The 16,151-nt window shown below is 45.6% G+C and overlaps 1 long non-coding RNA gene across 1 annotated transcript in view; it reads right to left on the reverse strand.

The window, feature by feature from the left end:
• LOC145451876 (uncharacterized) overlaps positions 1-16,151 on the reverse strand; it is a 328,627-nt gene that overhangs the window by 119,466 nt on the left and 193,010 nt on the right. The gene's annotated exons all lie outside the window — the stretch shown is intronic.

Below are 16,151 nucleotides of genomic sequence, written 5' to 3' on the forward strand. Positions count from 1 at the left end.
CGACCACTGTCACACCCACCGTGACAAAAGACTTGACGAAATATCTCCCGTTTCCGACCCGTAGAGCTCTTTATATCCAAGGTGATTTACAGAGGTTTGTGGTGATCGCGAGAAAACCCACGGTCACCCTCACCGTAAACGTTAGTAAATTTCCCTCTTTATATCCAGGCGTTTTACAGAGGTTTGTGGCGATCGCGAAAACCCACGGTCACCGTAAACGTTAGTAAATTTTTAGAAAATAGATGGCACAAGATTATATCGAATCTTTGCCGCAGAGCACTCGACTGGGGATGATGTCTCTTGGCCACAGACAGCTTCGAAGCAGGATCCTCTCCCAGGTTGGAGTAGGTTCAGTGGTTCACTGACACTTGCTGTTTGGTGTAACCCTCCTATTTCGGAGTCTGAATCCCCAGTTACTGTGGCAAACCTTCCTTTGTTTCTGCTATCTCCTCTCCTTCTCTCTGTTATTTCAACTTCTCTTCTTTTCCAACCATGCATGCCGGGGCATGTTTTTTTAACAAAAATGCTTGACAAAAAAGTAGCCACTCGTGACTAACTGTGCATATCGACCACTGTCACACCCACCGTGACAAAAGACTTGACGAAATATCTCCCGTTTCCGACCCGTAGAGCTCTTTATATCCAAGGTGATTTACAGAGGTTTGTGGTGATCGCGAGAAAACCCACGGTCACCCTCACCGTAAACGTTAGTAAATTTCCCTCTTTATATCCAGGCGTTTTACAGAGGTTTGTGGCGATCGCGAAAACCCACGGTCACCGTAAACGTTAGTAAATTTTTAGAAAATAGATGGCACAAGATTATATCGAATCTTTGCCGCAGAGCACTCGACTGGGGATGATGTCTCTTGGCCACAGACAGCTTCGAAGCAGGATCCTCTCCCAGGTTGGAGTAGGTTCAGTGGTTCACTGACACTTGCTGTTTGGTGTAACCCTCCTATTTCGGAGTCTGAATCCCCAGTTACTGTGGCAAACCTTCCTTTGTTTCTGCTATCTCCTCTCCTTCTCTCTGTTATTTCAACTTCTCTCCTTTTCCAACCATGCATGCCGGGGCATGTGTTTTTAACAAAAATGCTTGACAAAAAAGTAGCCACTCGTGACTAACTGTGCATATCGACCACTGTCACACCCACCGTGACAAAAGACTTGACGAAATATCTCCCGTTTCCGACCCGTAGAGCTCTTTATATCCAAGGTGATTTACAGAGGTTTGTGGTGATCGCGAGAAAACCCACGGTCACCCTCACCGTAAACGTTAGTAAATTTCCCTCTTTATATCCAGGCGTTTTACAGAGGTTTGTGGCGATCGCGAAAACCCACGGTCACCGTAAACGTTAGTAAATTTTTAGAAAATAGATGGCACAAGATTATATCGAATCTTTGCCGCAGAGCACTCGACTGGGGATGATGTCTCTTGGCCACAGACAGCTTCGAAGCAGGATCCTCTCCCAGGTTGGAGTAGGTTCAGTGGTTCACTGACACTTGCTGTTTGGTGTAACCCTCCTATTTCGGAGTCTGAATCCCCAGTTACTGTGGCAAACCTTCCTTTGTTTCTGCTATCTCCTCTCCTTCTCTCTGTTATTTCAACTTCTCTTCTTTTCCAACCATGCATGCCGGGGCATGTTTTTTTAACAAAAATGCTTGACAAAAAAGTAGCCACTCGTGACTAACTGTGCATATCATCGACCACTGTCACACCCACCGTGACAAAAGACTTGACGAAATATCTCCCGTTTCCGACCCGTAGAGCTCTTTATATCCAAGGTGATTTACAGAGGTTTGTGGTGATCGCGAGAAAACCCACGGTCACCCTCACCGTAAACGTTAGTAAATTTCCCTCTTTATATCCAGGCGTTTTACAGAGGTTTGTGGTGATCGCGAAAACCCACGGTCACCGTAAACGTTAGTGAATTTTTAGAAAATAGATGGCACAAGATTATATCGAATCTTTGCCGCAGAGCACTCGACTTGGGATGATGTCTCTTGGCCACAGACAGCTTCGAAGCAGGATCCTCTCCCAGGTTGGAGTAGGTTCAGTGGTTCACTGACACTTGCTGTTTGGTGTAACCCTCCTATTTCGGAGTCTGAATCCCCAGTTACTGTGGCAAACCTTCCTTTGTTTCTGCTATCTCCTCTCCTTCTCTCTGTTATTTCAACTTCTCTTCTTTTCCAACCATGCATGCCGGGGCATGTTTTTTTAACAAAAATGCTTGACAAAAAAGTAGCCACTCGTGACTAACTGTGCATATCATCGACCACTGTCACACCCACCGTGACAAAAGACTTGACGAAATATCTCCCGTTTCCGACCCGTAGAGCTCTTTATATCCAAGGTGATTTACAGAGGTTTGTGGTGATCGCGAGAAAACCCACGGTCACCCTCACCGTAAACGTTAGTAAATTTCCCTCTTTATATCCAGGCGTTTTACAGAGGTTTGTGGCGATCGCGAAAACCCACGGTCACCGTAAACGTTAGTAAATTTTTAGAAAATAGATGGCACAAGATTATATCGAATCTTTGCCGCAGAGCACTCGACTGGGGATGATGTCTCTTGGCCACAGACAGCTTCGAAGCAGGATCCTCTCCCAGGTTGGAGTAGGTTCAGTGGTTCACTGACACTTGCTGTTTGGTGTAACCCTCCTATTTCGGAGTCTGAATCCCCAGTTACTGTGGCAAACCTTCCTTTGTTTCTGCTATCTCCTCTCCTTCTCTCTGTTATTTCAACTTCTCTTCTTTTCCAACCATGCATGCCGGGGCATGTTTTTTTAACAAAAATGCTTGACAAAAAAGTAGCCACTCGTGACTAACTGTGCATATCGACCACTGTCACACCCACCGTGACAAAAGACTTGACGAAATATCTCCCGTTTCCGACCCGTAGAGCTCTTTATATCCAAGGTGATTTACAGAGGTTTGTGGTGATCGCGAGAAAACCCACGGTCACCCTCACCGTAAACGTTAGTAAATTTCCCTCTTTATATCCAGGCGTTTTACAGAGGTTTGTGGCGATCGCGAAAACCCACGGTCACCGTAAACGTTAGTAAATTTTTAGAAAATAGATGGCACAAGATTATATCGAATCTTTGCCGCAGAGCACTCGACTGGGGATGATGTCTCTTGGCCACAGTCAGCTTCGAAGCAGGATCCTCTCCCAGGTTGGAGTAGGTTCAGTGGTTCACTGACACTTGCTGTTTGGTGTAACCCTCCTATTTCGGAGTCTGAATCCCCAGTTACTGTGGCAAACCTTCCTTTGTTTCTGCTATCTCCTCTCCTTCTCTCTGTTATTTCAACTTCTCTTCTTTTCCAACCATGCATGCCGGGGCATGTTTTTTTAACAAAAATGCTTGACAAAAAAGTAGCCACTCGTGACTAACTGTGCATATCGACCACTGTCACACCCACCGTGACAAAAGACTTGACGAAATATCTCCCGTTTCCGACCCGTAGAGCTCTTTATATCCAAGGTGATTTACAGAGGTTTGTGGTGATCGCGAGAAAACCCACGGTCACCCTCACCGTAAACGTTAGTAAATTTCCCTCTTTATATCCAGGCGTTTTACAGAGGTTTGTGGCGATCGCGAAAACCCACGGTCACCGTAAACGTTAGTAAATTTTTAGAAAATAGATGGCACAAGATTATATCGAATCTTTGCCGCAGAGCACTCGACTGGGGATGATGTCTCTTGGCCACAGACAGCTTCGAAGCAGGATCCTCTCCCAGGTTGGAGTAGGTTCAGTGGTTCACTGACACTTGCTGTTTGGTGTAACCCTCCTATTTCGGAGTCTGAATCCCCAGTTACTGTGGCAAACCTTCCTTTGTTTCTGCTATCTCCTCTCCTTCTCTCTGTTATTTCAACTTCTCTTCTTTTCCAACCATGCATGCCGGGGCATGTGTTTTTAACAAAAATGCTTGACAAAAAAGTAGCCACTCGTGTGCATATCGACCACTGTCACACCCACCGTGACAAAAGACTTGACGAAATATCTCCCGTTTCCGACCCGTAGAGCTCTTTATATCCAAGGTGATTTACAGAGGTTTGTGGTGATCGCGAGAAAACCCACGGTCACCCTCACCGTAAACGTTAGTAAATTTCCCTCTTTATATCCAGGCGTTTTACAGAGGTTTGTGGCGATCGCGAAAACCCACGGTCACCGTAAACGTTAGTAAATTTTTAGAAAATAGATGGCACAAGATTATATCGAATCTTTGCCGCAGAGCACTCGACTGGGGATGATGTCTCTTGGCCACAGACAGCTTCGAAGCAGGATCCTCTCCCAGGTTGGAGTAGGTTCAGTGGTTCACTGACACTTGCTGTTTGGTGTAACCCTCCTATTTCGGAGTCTGAATCCCCAGTTACTGTGGCAAACCTTCCTTTGTTTCTGCTATCTCCTCTCCTTCTCTCTGTTATTTCAACTTCTCTTCTTTTCCAACCATGCATGCCGGGGCATGTTTTTTTAACAAAAATGCTTGACAAAAAAGTAGCCACTCGTGACTAACTGTGCATATCGACCACTGTCACACCCACCGTGACAAAAGACTTGACGAAATATCTCCCGTTTCCGACCCGTAGAGCTCTTTATATCCAAGGTGATTTACAGAGGTTTGTGGTGATCGCGAGAAAACCCACGGTCACCCTCACCGTAAACGTTAGTAAATTTCCCTCTTTATATCCAGGCGTTTTACAGAGGTTTGTGGCGATCGCGAAAACCCACGGTCACCGTAAACGTTAGTAAATTTTTAGAAAATAGATGGCACAAGATTATATCGAATCTTTGCCGCAGAGCACTCGACTGGGGATGATGTCTCTTGGCCACAGACAGCTTCGAAGCAGGATCCTCTCCCAGGTTGGAGTAGGTTCAGTGGTTCACTGACACTTGCTGTTTGGTGTAACCCTCCTATTTCGGAGTCTGAATCCCCAGTTACTGTGGCAAACCTTCCTTTGTTTCTGCTATCTCCTCTCCTTCTCTCTGTTATTTCAACTTCTCTTCTTTTCCAACCATGCATGCCGGGGCATGTTTTTTTAACAAAAATGCTTGACAAAAAAGTAGCCACTCGTGACTAACTGTGCATATCGACCACTGTCACACCCACCGTGACAAAAGACTTGACGAAATATCTCCCGTTTCCGACCCGTAGAGCTCTTTATATCCAAGGTGATTTACAGAGGTTTGTGGTGATCGCGAGAAAACCCACGGTCACCCTCACCGTAAACGTTAGTAAATTTCCCTCTTTATATCCAGGCGTTTTACAGAGGTTTGTGGCGATCGCGAAAACCCACGGTCACCGTAAACGTTAGTAAATTTTTAGAAAATAGATGGCACAAGATTATATCGAATCTTTGCCGCAGAGCACTCGACTGGGGATGATGTCTCTTGGCCACAGACAGCTTCGAAGCAGGATCCTCTCCCAGGTTGGAGTAGGTTCAGTGGTTCACTGACACTTGCTGTTTGGTGTAACCCTCCTATTTCGGAGTCTGAATCCCCAGTTACTGTGGCAAACCTTCCTTTGTTTCTGCTATCTCCTCTCCTTCTCTCTGTTATTTCAACTTCTCTTCTTTTCCAACCATGCATGCCGGGGCATGTTTTTTTAACAAAAATGCTTGACAAAAAAGTAGCCACTCGTGACTAACTGTGCATATCGATAACTGTCACACCCACCGTGACAAAAGACTTGACGAAATATCTCCCGTTTCCGACCCGTAGAGCTCTTTATATCCAAGGTGATTTACAGAGGTTTGTGGTGATCGCGAGAAAACCCACGGTCACCCTCACCGTAAACGTTAGTAAATTTCCCTCTTTATATCCAGGCGTTTTACAGAGGTTTGTGGCGATCGCGAAAACCCACGGTCACCGTAAACGTTAGTAAATTTTTTGAAAATAGATGGCACAAGATTATATCGAATCTTTGCCGCAGAGCACTCGACTGGGGATGATGTCTCTTGGCCACAGACAGCTTCGAAGCAGGATCCTCTCCCAGGTTGGAGTAGGTTCAGTGGTTCACTGACACTTGCTGTTTGGTGTAACCCTCCTATTTCGGAGTCTGAATCCCCAGTTACTGTGGCAAACCTTCCTTTGTTTCTGCTATCTCCTCTCCTTCTCTCTGTTATTTCAACTTCTCTTCTTTTCCAACCATGCATGCCGGGGCATGTTTTTTTAACAAAAATGCTTGACAAAAAAGTAGCCACTCGTGACTAACTGTGCATATCGACCACTGTCACACCCACCGTGACAAAAGACTTGACGAAATATCTCCCGTTTCCGACCCGTAGAGCTCTTTATATCCAAGGTGATTTACAGAGGTTTGTGGTGATCGCGAGAAAACCCACGGTCACCCTCACCGTAAACGTTAGTAAATTTCCCTCTTTATATCCAGGCGTTTTACAGAGGTTTGTGGCGATCGCGAAAACCCACGGTCACCGTAAACGTTAGTAAATTTTTAGAAAATAGATGGCACAAGATTATATCGAATCTTTGCCGCAGAGCACTCGACTGGGGATGATGTCTCTTGGCCACAGACAGCTTCGAAGCAGGATCCTCTCCCAGGTTGGAGTAGGTTCAGTGGTTCACTGACACTTGCTGTTTGGTGTAACCCTCCTATTTCGGAGTCTGAATCCCCAGTTACTGTGGCAAACCTTCCTTTGTTTCTGCTATCTCCTCTCCTTCTCTCTGTTATTTCAACTTCTCTTCTTTTCCAACCATGCATGCCGGGGCATGTTTTTTTAACAAAAATGCTTGACAAAAAAGTAGCCACTCGTGACTAACTGTGCATATCGACCACTGTCACACCCACCGTGACAAAAGACTTGACGAAATATCTCCCGTTTCCGACCCGTAGAGCTCTTTATATCCAAGGTGATTTACAGAGGTTTGTGGTGATCGCGAGAAAACCCACGGTCACCCTCACCGTAAACGTTAGTAAATTTCCCTCTTTATATCCAGGCGTTTTACAGAGGTTTGTGGCGATCGCGAAAACCCACGGTCACCGTAAACGTTAGTAAATTTTTAGAAAATAGATGGCACAAGATTATATCGAATCTTTGCCGCAGAGCACTCGACTGGGGATGATGTCTCTTGGCCACAGACAGCTTCGAAGCAGGATCCTCTCCCAGGTTGGAGTAGGTTCAGTGGTTCACTGACACTTGCTGTTTGGTGTAACCCTCCTATTTCGGAGTCTGAATCCCCAGTTACTGTGGCAAACCTTCCTTTGTTTCTGCTATCTCCTCTCCTTCTCTCTGTTATTTCAACTTCTCTTCTTTTCCAACCATGCATGCCGGGGCATGTTTTTTTAACAAAAATGCTTGACAAAAAAGTAGCCACTCGTGACTAACTGTGCATATCGACCACTGTCACACCCACCGTGACAAAAGACTTGACGAAATATCTCCCGTTTCCGACCCGTAGAGCTCTTTATATCCAAGGTGATTTACAGAGGTTTGTGGTGATCGCGAGAAAACCCACGGTCACCCTCACCGTAAACGTTAGTAAATTTCCCTCTTTATATCCAGGCGTTTTACAGAGGTTTGTGGCGATCGCGAAAACCCACGGTCACCGTAAACGTTAGTAAATTTTTAGAAAATAGATGGCACAAGATTATATCGAATCTTTGCCGCAGAGCACTCGACTGGGGATGATGTCTCTTGGCCACAGACAGCTTCGAAGCAGGATCCTCTCCCAGGTTGGAGTAGGTTCAGTGGTTCACTGACACTTGCTGTTTGGTGTAACCCTCCTATTTCGGAGTCTGAATCCCCAGTTACTGTGGCAAACCTTCCTTTGTTTCTGCTATCTCCTCTCCTTCTCTCTGTTATTTCAACTTCTCTTCTTTTCCAACCATGCATGCCGGGGCATGTTTTTTTAACAAAAATGCTTGACAAAAAAGTAGCCACTCGTGACTAACTGTGCATATCGACCACTGTCACACCCACCGTGACAAAAGACTTGACGAAATATCTCCCGTTTCCGACCCGTAGAGCTCTTTATATCCAAGGTGATTTACAGAGGTTTGTGGTGATCGCGAGAAAACCCACGGTCACCCTCACCGTAAACGTTAGTAAATTTCCCTCTTTATATCCAGGCGTTTTACAGAGGTTTGTGGCGATCGCGAAAACCCACGGTCACCGTAAACGTTAGTAAATTTTTAGAAAATAGATGGCACAAGATTATATCGAATCTTTGCCGCAGAGCACTCGACTGGGGATGATGTCTCTTGGCCACAGACAGCTTCGAAGCAGGATCCTCTCCCAGGTTGGAGTAGGTTCAGTGGTTCACTGACACTTGCTGTTTGGTGTAACCCTCCTATTTCGGAGTCTGAATCCCCAGTTACTGTGGCAAACCTTCCTTTGTTTCTGCTATCTCCTCTCCTTCTCTCTGTTATTTCAACTTCTCTTCTTTTCCAACCATGCATGCCGGGGCATGTTTTTTTAACAAAAATGCTTGACAAAAAAGTAGCCACGCGTGACTAACTGTGCATATCGACCACTGTCACACCCACCGTGACAAAAGACTTGACGAAATATCTCCCGTTTCCGACCCGTAGAGCTCTTTATATCCAAGGTGATTTACAGAGGTTTGTGGTGATCGCGAGAAAACCCACGGTCACCCTCACCGTAAACGTTAGTAAATTTCCCTCTTTATATCCAGGCGTTTTACAGAGGTTTGTGGCGATCGCGAAAACCCACGGTCACCGTAAACGTTAGTAAATTTTTAGAAAATAGATGGCACAAGATTATATCGAATCTTTGCCGCAGAGCACTCGACTGGGGATGATGTCTCTTGGCCACAGACAGCTTCGAAGCAGGATCCTCTCCCAGGTTGGAGTAGGTTCAGTGGTTCACTGACACTTGCTGTTTGGTGTAACCCTCCTATTTCGGAGTCTGAATCCCCAGTTACTGTGGCAAACCTTCCTTTGTTTCTGCTATCTCCTCTCCTTCTCTCTGTTATTTCAACTTCTCTTCTTTTCCAACCATGCATGCCGGGGCATGTTTTTTTTAACAAAAATGCTTGACAAAAAAGTAGCCACTCGTGACTAACTGTGCATATCGACCACTGTCACACCCACCGTGACAAAAGACTTGACGAAATATCTCCCGTTTCCGACCCGTAGAGCTCTTTATATCCAAGGTGATTTACAGAGGTTTGTGGTGATCGCGAGAAAACCCACGGTCACCCTCACCGTAAACGTTAGTAAATTTCCCTCTTTATATCCAGGCGTTTTACAGAGGTTTGTGGCGATCGCGAAAACCCACGGTCACCGTAAACGTTAGTAAATTTTTAGAAAATAGATGGCACAAGATTATATCGAATCTTTGCCGCAGAGCACTCGACTGGGGATGATGTCTCTTGGCCACAGACAGCTTCGAAGCAGGATCCTCTCCCAGGTTGGAGTAGGTTCAGTGGTTCACTGACACTTGCTGTTTGGTGTAACCCTCCTATTTCGGAGTCTGAATCCCCAGTTACTGTGGCAAACCTTCCTTTGTTTCTGCTATCTCCTCTCCTTCTCTCTGTTATTTCAACTTCTCTTCTTTTCCAACCATGCATGCCGGGGCATGTTTTTTTAACAAAAATGCTTGACAAAAAAGTAGCCACTCGTGACTAACTGTGCATATCGACCACTGTCACACCCACCGTGACAAAAGACTTGACGAAATATCTCCCGTTTCCGACCCGTAGAGCTCTTTATATCCAAGGTGATTTACAGAGGTTTGTGGTGATCGCGAGAAAACCCACGGTCACCCTCACCGTAAACGTTAGTAAATTTCCCTCTTTATATCCAGGCGTTTTACAGAGGTTTGTGGCGATCGCGAAAACCCACGGTCACCGTAAACGTTAGTAAATTTTTAGAAAATAGATGGCACAAGATTATATCGAATCTTTGCCGCAGAGCACTCGACTGGGGATGATGTCTCTTGGCCACAGACAGCTTCGAAGCAGGATCCTCTCCCAGGTTGGAGTAGGTTCAGTGGTTCACTGACACTTGCTGTTTGGTGTAACCCTCCTATTTCGGAGTCTGAATCCCCAGTTACTGTGGCAAACCTTCCTTTGTTTCTGCTATCTCCTCTCCTTCTCTCTGTTATTTCAACTTCTCTTCTTTTCCAACCATGCATGCCGGGGCATGTTTTTTTAACAAAAATGCTTGACAAAAAAGTAGCCACTCGTGACTAACTGTGCATATCGACCACTGTCACACCCACCGTGACAAAAGACTTGACGAAATATCTCCCGTTTCCGACCCGTAGAGCTCTTTATATCCAAGGTGATTTACAGAGGTTTGTGGTGATCGCGAGAAAACCCACGGTCACCCTCACCGTAAACGTTAGTAAATTTCCCTCTTTATATCCAGGCGTTTTACAGAGGTTTGTGGCGATCGCGAAAACCCACGGTCACCGTAAACGTTAGTAAATTTTTAGAAAATAGATGGCACAAGATTATATCGAATCTTTGCCGCAGAGCACTCGACTGGGGATGATGTCTCTTGGCCACAGACAGCTTCGAAGCAGGATCCTCTCCCAGGTTGGAGTAGGTTCAGTGGTTCACTGACACTTGCTGTTTGGTGTAACCCTCCTATTTCGGAGTCTGAATCCCCAGTTACTGTGGCAAACCTTCCTTTGTTTCTGCTATCTCCTCTCCTTCTCTCTGTTATTTCAACTTCTCTTCTTTTCCAACCATGCATGCCGGGGCATGTTTTTTTAACAAAAATGCTTGACAAAAAAGTAGCCACTCGTGACTAACTGTGCATATCGACCACTGTCACACCCACCGTGACAAAAGACTTGACGAAATATCTCCCGTTTCCGACCCGTAGAGCTCTTTATATCCAAGGTGATTTACAGAGGTTTGTGGTGATCGCGAGAAAACCCACGGTCACCCTCACCGTAAACGTTAGTAAATTTCCCTCTTTATATCCAGGCGTTTTACAGAGGTTTGTGGCGATCGCGAAAACCCACGGTCACCGTAAACGTTAGTAAATTTTTAGAAAATAGATGGCACAAGATTATATCGAATCTTTGCCGCAGAGCACTCGACTGGGGATGATGTCTCTTGGCCACAGACAGCTTCGAAGCAGGATCCTCTCCCAGGTTGGAGTAGGTTCAGTGGTTCACTGACACTTGCTGTTTGGTGTAACCCTCCTATTTCGGAGTCTGAATCCCCAGTTACTGTGGCAAACCTTCCTTTGTTTCTGCTATCTCCTCTCCTTCTCTCTGTTATTTCAACTTCTCTTCTTTTCCAACCATGCATGCCGGGGCATGTTTTTTTAACAAAAATGCTTGACAAAAAAGTAGCCACGCGTGACTAACTGTGCATATCGACCACTGTCACACCCACCGTGACAAAAGACTTGACGAAATATCTCCCGTTTCCGACCCGTAGAGCTCTTTATATCCAAGGTGATTTACAGAGGTTTGTGGTGATCGCGAGAAAACCCACGGTCACCCTCACCGTAAACGTTAGTAAATTTCCCTCTTTATATCCAGGCGTTTTACAGAGGTTTGTGGCGATCGCGAAAACCCACGGTCACCGTAAACGTTAGTAAATTTTTAGAAAATAGATGGCACAAGATTATATCGAATCTTTGCCGCAGAGCACTCGACTGGGGATGATGTCTCTTGGCCACAGACAGCTTCGAAGCAGGATCCTCTCCCAGGTTGGAGTAGGTTCAGTGGTTCACTGACACTTGCTGTTTGGTGTAACCCTCCTATTTCGGAGTCTGAATCCCCAGTTACTGTGGCAAACCTTCCTTTGTTTCTGCTATCTCCTCTCCTTCTCTCTGTTATTTCAACTTCTCTTCTTTTCCAACCATGCATGCCGGGGCATGTTTTTTTTAACAAAAATGCTTGACAAAAAAGTAGCCACTCGTGACTAACTGTGCATATCGACCACTGTCACACCCACCGTGACAAAAGACTTGACGAAATATCTCCCGTTTCCGACCCGTAGAGCTCTTTATATCCAAGGTGATTTACAGAGGTTTGTGGTGATCGCGAGAAAACCCACGGTCACCCTCACCGTAAACGTTAGTAAATTTCCCTCTTTATATCCAGGCGTTTTACAGAGGTTTGTGGCGATCGCGAAAACCCACGGTCACCGTAAACGTTAGTAAATTTTTAGAAAATAGATGGCACAAGATTATATCGAATCTTTGCCGCAGAGCACTCGACTGGGGATGATGTCTCTTGGCCACAGACAGCTTCGAAGCAGGATCCTCTCCCAGGTTGGAGTAGGTTCAGTGGTTCACTGACACTTGCTGTTTGGTGTAACCCTCCTATTTCGGAGTCTGAATCCCCAGTTACTGTGGCAAACCTTCCTTTGTTTCTGCTATCTCCTCTCCTTCTCTCTGTTATTTCAACTTCTCTTCTTTTCCAACCATGCATGCCGGGGCATGTTTTTTTAACAAAAATGCTTGACAAAAAAGTAGCCACTCGTGACTAACTGTGCATATCGACCACTGTCACACCCACCGTGACAAAAGACTTGACGAAATATCTCCCGTTTCCGACCCGTAGAGCTCTTTATATCCAAGGTGATTTACAGAGGTTTGTGGTGATCGCGAGAAAACCCACGGTCACCCTCACCGTAAACGTTAGTAAATTTCCCTCTTTATATCCAGGCGTTTTACAGAGGTTTGTGGCGATCGCGAAAACCCACGGTCACCGTAAACGTTAGTAAATTTTTAGAAAATAGATGGCACAAGATTATATCGAATCTTTGCCGCAGAGCACTCGACTGGGGATGATGTCTCTTGGCCACAGACAGCTTCGAAGCAGGATCCTCTCCCAGGTTGGAGTAGGTTCAGTGGTTCACTGACACTTGCTGTTTGGTGTAACCCTCCTATTTCGGAGTCTGAATCCCCAGTTACTGTGGCAAACCTTCCTTTGTTTCTGCTATCTCCTCTCCTTCTCTCTGTTATTTCAACTTCTCTTCTTTTCCAACCATGCATGCCGGGGCATGTTTTTTTAACAAAAATGCTTGACAAAAAAGTAGCCACTCGTGACTAACTGTGCATATCGACCACTGTCACACCCACCGTGACAAAAGACTTGACGAAATATCTCCCGTTTCCGACCCGTAGAGCTCTTTATATCCAAGGTGATTTACAGAGGTTTGTGGTGATCGCGAGAAAACCCACGGTCACCCTCACCGTAAACGTTAGTAAATTTCCCTCTTTATATCCAGGCGTTTTACAGAGGTTTGTGGCGATCGCGAAAACCCACGGTCACCGTAAACGTTAGTAAATTTTTAGAAAATAGATGGCACAAGATTATATCGAATCTTTGCCGCAGAGCACTCGACTGGGGATGATGTCTCTTGGCCACAGACAGCTTCGAAGCAGGATCCTCTCCCAGGTTGGAGTAGGTTCAGTGGTTCACTGACACTTGCTGTTTGGTGTAACCCTCCTATTTCGGAGTCTGAATCCCCAGTTACTGTGGCAAACCTTCCTTTGTTTCTGCTATCTCCTCTCCTTCTCTCTGTTATTTCAACTTCTCTTCTTTTCCAACCATGCATGCCGGGGCATGTTTTTTTAACAAAAATGCTTGACAAAAAAGTAGCCACTCGTGACTAACTGTGCATATCGACCACTGTCACACCCACCGTGACAAAAGACTTGACGAAATATCTCCCGTTTCCGACCCGTAGAGCTCTTTATATCCAAGGTGATTTACAGAGGTTTGTGGTGATCGCGAGAAAACCCACGGTCACCCTCACCGTAAACGTTAGTAAATTTCCCTCTTTATATCCAGGCGTTTTACAGAGGTTTGTGGCGATCGCGAAAACCCACGGTCACCGTAAACGTTAGTAAATTTTTAGAAAATAGATGGCACAAGATTATATCGAATCTTTGCCGCAGAGCACTCGACTGGGGATGATGTCTCTTGGCCACAGACAGCTTCGAAGCAGGATCCTCTCCCAGGTTGGAGTAGGTTCAGTGGTTCACTGACACTTGCTGTTTGGTGTAGCCCTCCTATTTCGGAGTCTGAATCCCCAGTTACTGTGGCAAACCTTCCTTTGTTTCTGCTATCTCCTCTCCTTCTCTCTGTTATTTCAACTTCTCTTCTTTTCCAACCATGCATGCCGGGGCATGTTTTTTTAACAAAAATGCTTGACAAAAAAGTAGCCACTCGTGACTAACTGTGCATATCGACCACTGTCACACCCACCGTGACAAAAGACTTGACGAAATATCTCCCGTTTCCGACCCGTAGAGCTCTTTATATCCAAGGTGATTTACAGAGGTTTGTGGTGATCGCGAGAAAACCCACGGTCACCCTCACCGTAAACGTTAGTAAATTTCCCTCTTTATATCCAGGCGTTTTACAGAGGTTTGTGGCGATCGCGAAAACCCACGGTCACCGTAAACGTTAGTAAATTTTTAGAAAATAGATGGCACAAGATTATATCGAATCTTTGCCGCAGAGCACTCGACTGGGGATGATGTCTCTTGGCCACAGACAGCTTCGAAGCAGGATCCTCTCCCAGGTTGGAGTAGGTTCAGTGGTTCACTGACACTTGCTGTTTGGTGTAACCCTCCTATTTCGGAGTCTGAATCCCCAGTTACTGTGGCAAACCTTCCTTTGTTTCTGCTATCTCCTCTCCTTCTCTCTGTTATTTCAACTTCTCTTCTTTTCCAACCATGCATGCCGGGGCATGTTTTTTTAACAAAAATGCTTGACAAAAAAGTAGCCACTCGTGACTAACTGTGCATATCGACCACTGTCACACCCACCGTGACAAAAGACTTGACGAAATATCTCCCGTTTCCGACCCGTAGAGCTCTTTATATCCAAGGTGATTTACAGAGGTTTGTGGTGATCGCGAGAAAACCCACGGTCACCCTCACCGTAAACGTTAGTAAATTTCCCTCTTTATATCCAGGCGTTTTACAGAGGTTTGTGGCGATCGCGAAAACCCACGGTCACCGTAAACGTTAGTAAATTTTTAGAAAATAGATGGCACAAGATTATATCGAATCTTTGCCGCAGAGCACTCGACTGGGGATGATGTCTCTTGGCCACAGACAGCTTCGAAGCAGGATCCTCTCCCAGGTTGGAGTAGGTTCAGTGGTTCACTGACACTTGCTGTTTGGTGTAACCCTCCTATTTCGGAGTCTGAATCCCCAGTTACTGTGGCAAACCTTCCTTTGTTTCTGCTATCTCCTCTCCTTCTCTCTGTTATTTCAACTTCTCTTCTTTTCCAACCATGCATGCCGGGGCATGTTTTTTTAACAAAAATGCTTGACAAAAAAGTAGCCACTCGTGACTAACTGTGCATATCGACCACTGTCACACCCACCGTGACAAAAGACTTGACGAAATATCTCCCGTTTCCGACCCGTAGAGCTCTTTATATCCAAGGTGATTTACAGAGGTTTGTGGTGATCGCGAGAAAACCCACGGTCACCCTCACCGTAAACGTTAGTAAATTTCCCTCTTTATATCCAGGCGTTTTACAGAGGTTTGTGGCGATCGCGAAAACCCACGGTCACCGTAAACGTTAGTAAATTTTTAGAAAATAGATGGCACAAGATTATATCGAATCTTTGCCGCAGAGCACTCGACTGGGGATGATGTCTCTTGGCCACAGACAGCTTCGAAGCAGGATCCTCTCCCAGGTTGGAGTAGGATCAGTGGTTCACTGACACTTGCTGTTTGGTGTAACCCTCCTATTTCGGAGTCTGAATCCCCAGTTACTGTGGCAAACCTTCCTTTGTTTCTGCTATCTCCTCTCCTTCTCTCTGTTATTTCAACTTCTCTTCTTTTCCAACCATGCATGCCGGGGCATGTTTTTTTAACAAAAATGCTTGACAAAAAAGTAGCCACTCGTGACTAACTGTGCATATCGACCACTGTCACACCCACCGTGACAAAAGACTTGACGAAATATCTCCCGTTTCCGACCCGTAGAGCTCTTTATATCCAAGGTGATTTACAGAGGTTTGTGGTGATCGCGAGAAAACCCACGGTCACCCTCACCGTAAACGTTAGTAAATTTCCCTCTTTATATCCAGGCGTTTTACAGAGGTTTGTGGCGATCGCGAAAACCCACGGTCACCGTAAACGTTAGTAAATTTTTAGAAAATAGATGGCACAAGATTATATCGAATCTTTGCCGCAGAGCACTCGACTGGGGATGATGTCTCTTG

Source organism: Botryllus schlosseri, chromosome 12 (genome assembly GCF_051294905.1).
Source record: "Botryllus schlosseri isolate E-star chromosome 12, Bs_hap1, whole genome shotgun sequence".
NCBI lineage: Eukaryota > Metazoa > Chordata > Ascidiacea > Stolidobranchia > Styelidae > Botryllus > Botryllus schlosseri.